Genomic DNA, 11983 nt, shown 5'->3' with positions numbered 1-11983 from the left:
ATAAAATTTAATTGAAAATGAATAAAAAAAGGGCTGGGGAGATAGCCTAGTAGCAAGAGTGCCTGCCTCGGATACACGAGGCCCTAGGTTCGATTCCCCAGCACCACATATACAGAAAAACGGCCAGAAGCGGCGCTGTGGCTCAAGTGGCGGAGTGCTAGCCTTGAGCGGGAAGAAGCCAGGGACAGTGCTCAGGCCCTGAGTCCAAGGCCCAGGACTGGCCAAAAAAAAAAAAAAAAAAAAAAAAAAAAAAAAAACACGAAAATGAATAAAAAACAAAAAAGAGAAAAGGAAATGAAGGTAACTGTAAAAGTTCCTATTAACATGGAGCATTATCACGACAGAGACTTGCCAAAAACAGTAGGCATAGAGTACTAGAGAGCAAGAAAATCGTAGTCTTTTTATGAACTAAATTGTGTATGCCTAAAATTCACATGTTAGAATCCAGAGTTCTGACGCATCTGAATTACAGATGTGATTATTTAGAGTTAACACAAAATCATTAGGAAGGGCCCTAAGCCAATATGCTGAGCATCTTGAGTAAATTTGAAGATGGGCACAAATATAGAGAGAAGGCCAAGTTTCAAAGCAATGCTTCGAAAAGCCATGGAACATTAAAACACTAGAAAATCCACAGAATTTGTGCAGAAGGAAAAAAATTCCCATGATAAACTTTATTAAAACTCAACCTTATTCACCACTGATAGTGGATTTTTGCTTTAAGAACGGAGATAATATTGTCCAAAGGACCACAAACCCACCCATTTGTGGTCCTTTGCCCCAGAAGCCCCCCATACCAAGAGATGTGAAAACTAGCATCAAGAGAAGTGAACTGTATGTAAACATATGCACCAGACAACTTTTAGATTTTAGTGGTTTGGTCTTTCATAACCCAATAACTACATTTGAAACTAAAAGTATACATTCAGATAGCTTATGTTATTAAAGAATAATAGAAACTATTCTGGGAGTTTTATACTCTTAAAAATAAAGACACATTATTACCAATAAGGGAAACCATAGAGTCTATGTAACTTTGAGTAAGGCTCACTTTATTTAATATGGTTTTTAGAGCAAAGCAGAGAATACATAAAGTGACCATGTCTTTGTATTCTTGTTCAAGACCTCCAGTCCTTACCTTCAGCAATACTACTTTGAAACTTTCAGTTAACTATGTTGATCAAATCATTTTTTTCCATACAGATTCACTTATCTGTATTACTGTATTTGCTTTTTTTGCCAAAAAGGCACAGTCAGCCAATAAGGTTCTTTATAACTTAAGTAAATGACTATGACAATGAGAAAGAAAATGAAAATAAGTGACAATGACATAGAAGAACCCATGTTCTGATGTTTGTTTTGTTGTGTTTGTTTCAAATTGCATGAACACATGTCTTTTCTTTAGCTGTCTTAGTAGGTTATGGAAAGCAATTGCAGCAAAATTCACTTCATAAAGTTTTATCCTTTGTCTTTCTATATTTCAGATTTTTCTGCCTTTCTGCTATTATCTCTCACCTGGCCTTGACATTTTGCTTTATAGCATTGTCCACAGTACCACTGAATGATAAGACAAAACTGAAACTGTGTTGATGTTTCTAAAAGGAGGAAAACAAAAATTAAAAAGAAAAGATGTTCTCAGAATATTGGATTCAAAAATACATCTGTGTTCTTGCCTTTTCCTCACAGGGAAACAATTATTCCCATGCTGCTTGGATACACAACTTGATTGTGCATTACTGCTACTGGTAATAGCCTGTGTAATGCAAATAATGTTTTCTTATTAATCAAATGCCAATTATCCCATTTGCTTTATGGAAACTTACATAGTAGGGAAATTGAATCTGTGTATATTCTGCAGCATTTCCTTTCAAAGGAAAGCAATTTTTACCCACACATTTTTTAAATAGAATTAGAAATACATTGCTTGTGGTTTTTCAGCTAGTACTGTTTTCATAAATCATCTCTTACAAAGGAAAAAACAAAAACAAAGCATGTCTAATAATGTTTTGCCCTTGATACAAGAAGCTGGTTGGCTTTGTGTCAGGAAGAAGGCACATGAGTGAGAAATGGGTGAGTAATTCCACGTTCATTATTTACCTGCTCTTAAAGGTAATACATGAAAAAAATCGCTGTTCAGGATATTGCTGTTCTTTTCTATGTCATTACTATGTAATTACAAGTGGATGTGTCTATTTTCTTTTATCTTCTCTTTTGTTTTCATTGCTTTTGTGCTGATTCCAGGTCTGGGCATTGTCCCTAAGCATGAAGCCTCAAGCTTAGTGTTCTACCACACAGACAGCTCTACTTCAGGCATTGTGATAATTAATTGGGGATAAAAGTTTCAAAGAATTTCTTGCCTCTGATATTTTTGAGCCTTGATTCTAAGATCTCAGCCTCATGTGAAACTAGGATTACAGGCAAAAGTCACCAGCATCTAGCTTATTTTAACTTAATTGAGAAAAAGAGAAACACTGCATCTAGTAATATCAAAGGTACGGCATTCAGAAACAGATGCATTCATAAAGCAGTGGTGCTGTAGACTTTAAAGTTCAACCTTCCATAATTATAATAACTGTCTCCCACATGAAGAATAATTATATATATGAAATGAGACATGACTTCCTTTGGTATTCCATATTGTAAATAAGCAAACGGTCCATGATAATTCTTATTTCAAGAGTATTCCAATTATAATTTATTCAATTGTTTTCATCTGAAAATAGTGGATAAAGATCTGTATGTATCAATTTAGACATTAAAATATGATTAACAATCGCGATATTCATAAGATGTTATATGTATGTAAATGTACTGTACACACATATGTGATTTAGCAATTATAAAATCACAAAACATCATACTCCTAATATATTAAACAATTATTATGATTACTTATTCATATTATATAACATTTGAAATGTGAGTTTTATGCTAACTCGATAATATAAACTAAGTTCAACTTAGAATTATAATTCAATTCTTCTGAGTTATAAACTTTCAGTAGTTCTTCCTGGTGTCACTGTCCTATAATGTTAACTTTCAGTGCTGCTACAATCTTTACTCTCTGATGACATCCATTATATCTCAGTTCATTACAGAATTGTGTTTCATTACACAGAAAGCTTTCATGGTGATTGGTCATTTACATTATATTCTCCTCAGTGTGTGAAGCGGCCATGACATTTTCTTATTTGGTAAGATCATCTTTGTCAAACTGAGCAGTGATAGAGTATAAAATGTACATTACTATGGTATTGTTACTGGCCAAAAACTAATCCTTTTTGCATGGTAAGATTCAACCTAATCAAAGATTTTATCACTACTCTCTTACAAGGGAAAGCCAGATTTGAGTCAGGTATATAAAAATTCTGACAGCTGTCTAAATGCATTATACACATATAGGAGAATGTGGAAGCCCTTTACACTAGTACCAAAATCATGCTAAATGCATCCAGATAGAACCTGAAATCTCTAACTGAAAATCTGCCATATTGCTGACCTGATATTTGAGCTTAATTGGAAAAGATTGCTTGAATATTTACATGTATGTTACTAGTGCACGAAAATCTGTAGCCTACGAAGTCTTCTTTGCAAGAGTTTTCTTGGCAAGTTAGTTTAATCTAAGTGTTAATGGAAATGGTAAATACAAAAATAGAAAGCTTGTAAAACCCTTAGCTTTGTTCCTGACACACTGTAAGTAAGAAACAAGTTATATTTTGTTATTATGAATAATGCAAAGGTTAGTTTCCAAGGTATATTTCCTCACTTCCACTAAATCTTACTGTTCTTAAATAGTGTAAACTGAAACAAAGGGTTTTTTTTTGTCAGTTTTTTCTCCTTGATATTTTCTGGGTTGGCTTTTTGTCTTAGCTATTATATGCTTTTTTTTTCTTGGTTTATTCTTCTAGACCTGTGACTTCTTTATTACTTGTTAGGGTTTGATTACAAATGTGTCTTCCACACATCTTTGGTACTTGATCAGTGAGATGATCTACTAAGCATTTCTTGAAAGATAATGGTACCTTTGTCAGCCAGTCAGAGAAATGTGTGTGTTTCCATTCAGGTAACTTATGATTTTTCATTTTTCCCTATTTTAGATTAGGATAGGGATAATTCCAGTCCTGGTTTTAATATTTCTAATGACTGAGAATATCCCAGTGAGTGAGGTATGGTTTCACCATTTCCCAGGGCTCCGTGCAGACATTTAATATCCACAGAGTCTCTGGGATATGATATCCCAGCAGCCGAATTCAGGTGCAGGTTGTTCTGGAAGTAGTGTTTCTTTAATATTATGTTATTTCTGTTGGCATTTATATTAGTAAAGAAAAGAAAGAAAGAAAGCAAAATGCTAAATGATTTAATAAATGACAATCCAGTAATTCTAATTAATATGAGAATACGAAGACCAATTTAGCTTATGACATTATGGCACTTGCCATGACAGCCCTGAGTGATGTTATCCTTCTTCTAGGAAATCACTTACAGTATCCTTCACTCACTCATTTACACACACACACACACATACACACACTCACATACACACACACACACACACACACACACACACACATACCCTTACAGTCTAGTGATTGTTTGGACAGATTACAATGCTACCTTACTCTGGGGAAGCCTTATAGACAAGAGGAAATGCCTATGATCTTTGATGTACAGTACATTCTGCCATTCTACCATGGTTTCCGCTATAGTTGGTATACTAACTGATTCCATATATCAAAGAAATTTGTGTTTCACAAATTTTGAATAGAATTTTACTATGTATAAAAATGTGTTCCAGGCACCAGTGGCTCATACCTACGACCCTAGCTATTCAAGAATCTGAGATCTGAGAATCATACTTTGAAGCCAGCCTAGGCAGGAAAATCTGTGAGACTCACCTCCAATTAGGCAGAAAAAAAACCTAGAAGTGGAGCTGTGGCTCAAGTTGTGGATGGCTAGCCTTGACTAATAAAGCTCAAAGACAGCACCAAGACCCTAAGATCATGCCCCAGGATCACATGAGGGACAAGGTAACAAACAGTACAAGAAATGTATCCAATGCCTAACATATGAAACTGTAACCTCTCTGTACATCAGTTTGATAATAAAAATTTGAAAAAAAAATTTTTTAAAGTGTGAAAGAAAAATCTAGTTATTTTGGAATAGAGATAGAAAGACCAAGGTTTGAGACCAGTATGAGTAAAATAAAGTCCAATATCTTATTTCAAACTACAAGCTAGGCATGGTGGTAAATTTCTATTATTCTGGCTAAGTGAGAGACAGAGGTACGTGATTACTGTCTGATGTTAGAAAAATCATGAGGCTCTATGTGAAAAATAGCTAATGCATAAAAGGTCTAGAGGCATGTGGAACACTTGACTAGCAAATGTAAGGCCCTGTATTAGAGTCCTAGTATTGCCCAAATAATGTGAAAAAGAAATGTCAGGTTCTCTGGTGTTACATGGTTTTTCTTTCTTCTTTTTTGTTTTTTTTTTGTCTTTGCTTATATGGTTCAGTGGTTATTTACAGAAACCTTTATATCCTTGATGCTATTCATTCCTGGATCTTGTCTTCTGTGCTTTTATGCATTCATAATTATCTCATTTATTAAGACCCAGAAGGCCACACCACACTTATGATTTTTCACCTTCCGAAAATACTGTTCTCTAATTAGTTCAATTTCCCTTTTTTGCATTCAATAATCTTATTCTCCTGTTAACAAAGAATAATTATAAGCACCACGTTTGATATGGAAATTATATTGTTTTCTCATTCAAAACATTAAAATAAATATACTATTAACATAATATTATTTAGTCATTTGTTATGTAAAATTTCCACACAAAAAGCTATGGGACTAATTTTTATTTTTCTGGTGGATAGATAACTTTGCATATTTTCATCCTGAAGCAAACAAATATTAGGGGATCCTAGCTAAAAAACAAGTATTTTATTCTCATAGTTATAATTTTTGTTGCAATAGCATATAACATCCACTCCAATATTTTCAAGAACACATTATGTCATCCTTAACAGTCCCCACTTACTGTACAGTAGAACTCTTGAAGTATATTCCTTTTAACTCATTGAACTTTTATGTCCTCTGACCATAATCTAGTTAGTTCCTCCTTCTTCTCTCTAATTACCCCAGTCTTTAGCAAGAACCGTTCTAATCTCAGCTTCTGTAAGATTAACTCTTTTAAGTTTAGCACATGAGTGACATTATGCAGTGCTTCTTCTTTTGTGCTTGGCTTATATCAATGACCATCATGCTGTTCGGGTCATTGCAACATAGGGATGGTAGCAGCATAAGTAGGAGAGTCCCGGGGACTCAGAAGTCAGAGAAGGTAAAGAGGGAGACCTTACAGAGTGTGGAAGAGCTGTGCCTGTGGGATTCCCTTGCCTTGAATTCCACAGTGAAAATAAGATTCTTCAAGCCATATGTTTTTAAGAAAAGTAAAATAGCCATAACCACAATAATATCAAAATATATTTTAGCAATCAATAATCATGCTGATTATTAACTGTGTGTCTAAGACAGAACTCAAAAAGTAAGAAAATGTCTCTCCGGTATTTCTAAGAACATTTTGCATTTCCCAGGTTTTGTGAAAATACTTGTCATGACAAGTCCGATCAACCTCTAGTGGTTGCTAAAATCTCTATATCAAGAGACCTCATGCTGGTCACGAGATTTCCAAAACAGAAATGTAGAGAACCCTAGGCCCCCAAGGTTAAGCTTCTTTCTTGATCCTCAGTTCTTTCTGATATCAGATTCAGACCCAAGTACATTGCTATCCCTTTCTTCATGCCAGTACCCTGCATAAAACAGCAGGGGATAAGAGCAACGGGGAAAAACTCCTAAAAACTAGTCCCTGGTCTCAAATAGCTCAGGGCACATTTCCAAGAACAGTCCTGGAAATCTAACTCTGATGGAACTTTTCTGATATTAACAAGGTTAATATCAAGGAAAACAAGGTTTCCAAAGAGAGGGGAGAAAAAGACAAACAACTAGAGTGCAAGGTAGGCTACAAGCACAGGGAAGGGTTACAAAGTAGGATGGCAAATAGTGGGATGCAATTTCCAGACTTCTGGACTGCAGAGAACATCAAGATATGGAAGAAATGAGAGAGAATGCTTATAGGTGAGAGAGGGCCCAAGAAGCTTCAGCACACAGCCTAATCTAGCAAACAGGCCCTTTTGTAAATAAAGTTTTATTGGAACACACACACACACACACACACACACACACACACACACACACATACACACACCCATGCTGCCTCAGGTCTATTTCCATGAGCTCAGTGGGCTTGAGGATCGTGATTAACTTTCACTGTGTTTCATGCATTCCAACCAATGAATGTTGGCCTTATGTCACACATGCATAAATGCAGTCATAGTTGAAAAGCAAACCATGTCTGCAGTGCTATCCCTTCCTATATCATGTCTGATTTGATAGTGCTCTAACCTCCTTAAGAGACTGACTCTTCTGGTTGGGTTAATTGATCTATATTTGGGTATAACAAAACTTTCCTTTTGGGGCCTAAAGACTTTGCTTCCACCAATGCAGCCTAAATGTGTATGTTTATAATTAAAGAGACATTTCATTATCAAGATTATCTTTGTATTTTCTGGTTGTAAACAAGTGCTGCATAATCCTATATTTTAAAAATGGATATCTGTGATAAAACAAATGACTTTTTTAAAGTCACAAGAGTGATAACTACTGCTTCCCTTTGGCTGCTATGGAAATTAAAGATCTGAAAGGCAGAGTAGTTTATGAAGATCACAGCACCAGTGATTGAAAAGTTAGCCTTGAAATCCAGGCTGGCAAAAGATTGCTAGTTTATGTTTGCACAGCTTTGTGTCGACCCATTATTTTAGTTTGTCAGCATTTTAATTAACATTACTGACACTAAGCTATTTACTAGTGATAGATATTTTATGTGTTAGAGATTAATATTTAGGATGTAAAGATTTAAAACCAACTTAATATCATGTTGTGACATCTCATGTTATGTATGAATCATTGTCATAAAAGAGCAATAGATTATCTATCATTCCAATACAGAGATCTTGAAAATATTAACACTGGTGGATTAACACTGGAAATGGATTGTAGCTGGATAAGAAAGACTAGGGTTTGCTCTAAAAAATATTTGAAGGGGAAGACCTTCTATTTTCTGTTGTCTTTTAAATGTGTATCCTTCCTAAAACTGTAATGATTAACCCCAAACACTGTATATTCATTTGCTCATCAACATAGATATGTCATTTACTACTCTTCCCCAGAAGGCACTTTGTGAAGTTAAAGTCTAAAGTAATGCATGCAAGAGAAGCACATACAGGGCCTGTAGTTTTTGTTGTTGCTGTTTTGCTAAACTGACTGTCAATATTCATGTGGCTTGATCTTTCCTGAGCTCTTGTCCCCATCCCAGCACTCATTTCTTAGGTTGTCATGTTTGGCTTCTTGCACCCACCGTCCCTTTCTTCTGTGTCCATCATTTTGGTTACAGCAAACTCCAGCATGAACATGCTCTCAGAAGTCAGGCAATGTACAGGGTGATCACTGGGCTTGTAGGAGGAGAAGGCATTTGTCTATATACTGACTCCGAAAGGGATAGGAACTCTCTGGTAGCTTTTATGAAACAAGTCAGGATCTTCTGCTTATCACATTCTTTGGGGTTGCTGTGAGAGGATTTTTTTCCCCTATAAGTCAAAAGTAATCAATGCTATGAACAGGAATGCCCTGCAATGAACATAACAGCCTGACCACCATGAATACATTTGGCACTTAATATGATACTAGTCAAGTGAAATCTACGCAATCAGTACTAATACAGAAACAGGAGATCTATCTGGTAAGGTTAAACTGGAACCCAGATCAGAGAAGGCCATAAACTACAGCCAAATACAGTATTGGAGAGTTACATGTTTATTGGAAATACAATATAATCTCACTGAAAAATACAATCTCATGTGTCTGACTTCAAGTTTTCAAAAAATTTATCAATAAGTTCCAAGCTTTCAATCAAAGTAAACTATATGGTACAGTTTAATATGGCTCTAAGCAAGTAGTACTTAGGTTAAACAAAAAAAAAATCTAAAACCCTTGCAAGTATTAATCGAATGACATAGCTATTTATCTGAACTGAAATTTCTGCAAAAGTTTGGTGCCTCATATCTTGCACTTACACTATTCACTACTCTGATCATTTAAAATCTTTCTAAAATAATAGTACTGCGTAAAAGCTAGAGATAATGCCATAGAATGCACTAAGAAATCAATAGCCTGGAAAGGAAGTTAAACAAGATAAAAATGCCATGGAGGAAGTTAAATAAGATAACAGGCAACAAAGAAGTCTAAACTCCACAGAATGTCCTACCTTTAGTTTAAGACTGAGTACTCTGAAAAATATTAGAGATAATTTTGAGAAAACATGACTCCATAATGAAAGCAATTATATCTTTAATTTTGCAAGAATAATCCCATAACTTTGCATAATCAGAAGATCAATGCTCCCAAAATGTGCTTCTAACCTAACTATCATCTCAGCAAAGGCATGGATTAGTGTTAATGGTTTTCAAGGTAAACATATATTTAAATGTAAATATTTTTACAAACATTCATTATGTTGATGGAAGCATGTCCATATGTTAATAAATGTATATGCTTTAAAAGAATATTCCCTTTAGTTATGTTCATTCAATGAGAAACGAAGCCTTCAGTCTTTGCATTCTACTCTTATTTAATTAATTTAGGTATAGAGCAGGCTTCTTCATCTTATCACTGTGAAATGTGGAGCTAATAGTGAAGAGATTCCATTGTTTTCAACTGTGGAGTTGATGAGGTAAAAAGAATAAATGAGCTCATGTGTGTTAATACTTATATGGCATACTTTCTCAACTTTTGGCACACATCATCAAAATAACAACACGAACACTACCATAACATTTACTACATGCCAGGCTCTAAATGAGTTACATATGTTCACTTAAAACACCACATATATCTGTGACATGCACACTATATTATCAGCACTCTGGTATAGATGATCAACAGAAAGGGTGAAAAGATTTTAAGGTGCAACAATCAAGAAAGGAGTTAAATTTGGATTTGAACTAAGTAACCTGATGTAGTAGCATGTGTGCATTTTTATTAGTGCTTCTCGGTACTAAATCCCCAGACACTTTATAAGAAGAATGTCATTTTCTTTGTTCTCCTTCATATGAATCCATTGTCCATCAAATATTAAACGAGACCGAATTAGCCATTCAGTGATGGTGTTGATGACTCGTGACTAGAAAATCAGGCTCCAGTTTGAGTGTGGGGTGATTTCTTCCAGATGCATACTCCAGAGTTAGAACTATCTCACAAGTGTTCGGTATCAGCTATTACTATTTCATTTTCCATTACTATTCATGTGATGTGATCTCTTCTTCAGATTCCTCTATCGATTGTTTTTTTTTGTCAGTCCAGGGCTTGAACTTTGGGCCTAAGCACTGTCCCTGAGCTCTTCAGTTCAAGGCTTGCACTCTGCCAATTGAGCCATAGTGCTACTTCTGGTTTTCTGGCCGTTAATTGGAGATAAGAGTCTCATGGACTTCCCTGTCTGGGCTGGCTTTGAACAGTGATCCTCAAATATCAACCTCCTGAGTCGTTAGGATTACAGTCGTGAGCCACTGGTGCCCAGCTCCTCTACCAATTTTCATAGGTTGAAGAACATACAAAGATCACAAAACCAGCATAGGACAAAATCCATGAAGCTCTTATTAACAAAGCATAGAAAGTTCTAGAAATAAGAGATGATGGCATTGTTTCTAAGAAGAGATACCCAGAGCAAGAAAAGTATTTCTTAGGTCATGGTGGTGCTGATGCTTGTAGTGAACATAGCGGCTACAAAATAAAGAATATTTTAAGAAAAAAAGTGCTATGAAAAAATTATAATTTAAGTAATATTATGCATGAAAACCGCCAGGTATTTAAATGGAAGATTTTTTTCCCCCTCCACATAGAGAATTTTAAAGCACAGAAGAACTGGCCCAGAGCCAAACACACATGAACACCCCATGCTGTCAGGAATGGGAGAGTTGTTGTTTCTACCTGGAGTAGAAGTGACCAGAAAAATAAAATCCCTTAACCACTTTGCACTTTAAATAGCATTTTGGGGTTTAGACTTAGAGTGAACTCACGAAACCACCTGCGTTTTTATTTTATTTAAACAGAAATGCTCTTTCCAAACTCTAATTAAAGTCTGCTGTTTATACCAGCCTTTCATGTGGTAGGTGCAGCCACGAAGTATTTGATCCTTTAATGTCTCGGTGAGCCACGGCTCACCAAGGGAGAAGAGCATAACGTGAAGAAAAACTGCTCATTTCTTTCTGCCTGGTGGCAAGTACTTGAAATCATGGGGCTTATATTTCAGAAAGTCATTATCTACAGAATAAATTAATAGTTTGACTTGGTAGTGGAGTTGTAGCAGGCATCAAGACAGTCTGATGTCCAGCATTTTCTAAAAGCTACTGCTGTCCCTCTGCATTGGTACTGAATAAAACTATTGAAATAATTCCTTTCCTCATTAGGCTTATGACCATGTACTATCCCTGAAAATGACTCAAGTGGTAAGGGAATAAACTGGTTTTGAGGGGTTAGAACCCCCATTATCAGAAGGGTGACAATCTTTTGCTTTTGAAGAGTGAATTCCCCAAAGTCAATCGTAAGATGAATGAGATGCATTTGAGTCGAAATCCTTGGTTTGACCCAATTTCTTGTTGTGCCTGAGACCTTTACATTTCTGATTTCTTTCTGTTCTATACTTTATTTCATTTAATCAGATGTTCAAAAAGGTTTCATTTCAATCTCCAAGTACAATTCACTCACCATTGTCCATTCCTATCCATGTTAACTGGGCTTTTTAAATACTGTCACAGAAGAATGTGTACTTGTAACCAAGACCATATAGACATGATACCTAAATAAATTGAC

Source organism: Perognathus longimembris, chromosome 16 (assembly GCF_023159225.1).
Source record: "Perognathus longimembris pacificus isolate PPM17 chromosome 16, ASM2315922v1, whole genome shotgun sequence".
Taxonomy (NCBI): domain Eukaryota; kingdom Metazoa; phylum Chordata; class Mammalia; order Rodentia; family Heteromyidae; genus Perognathus; species Perognathus longimembris.
Note: the sequence above shows the minus strand (reverse complement) of the source record.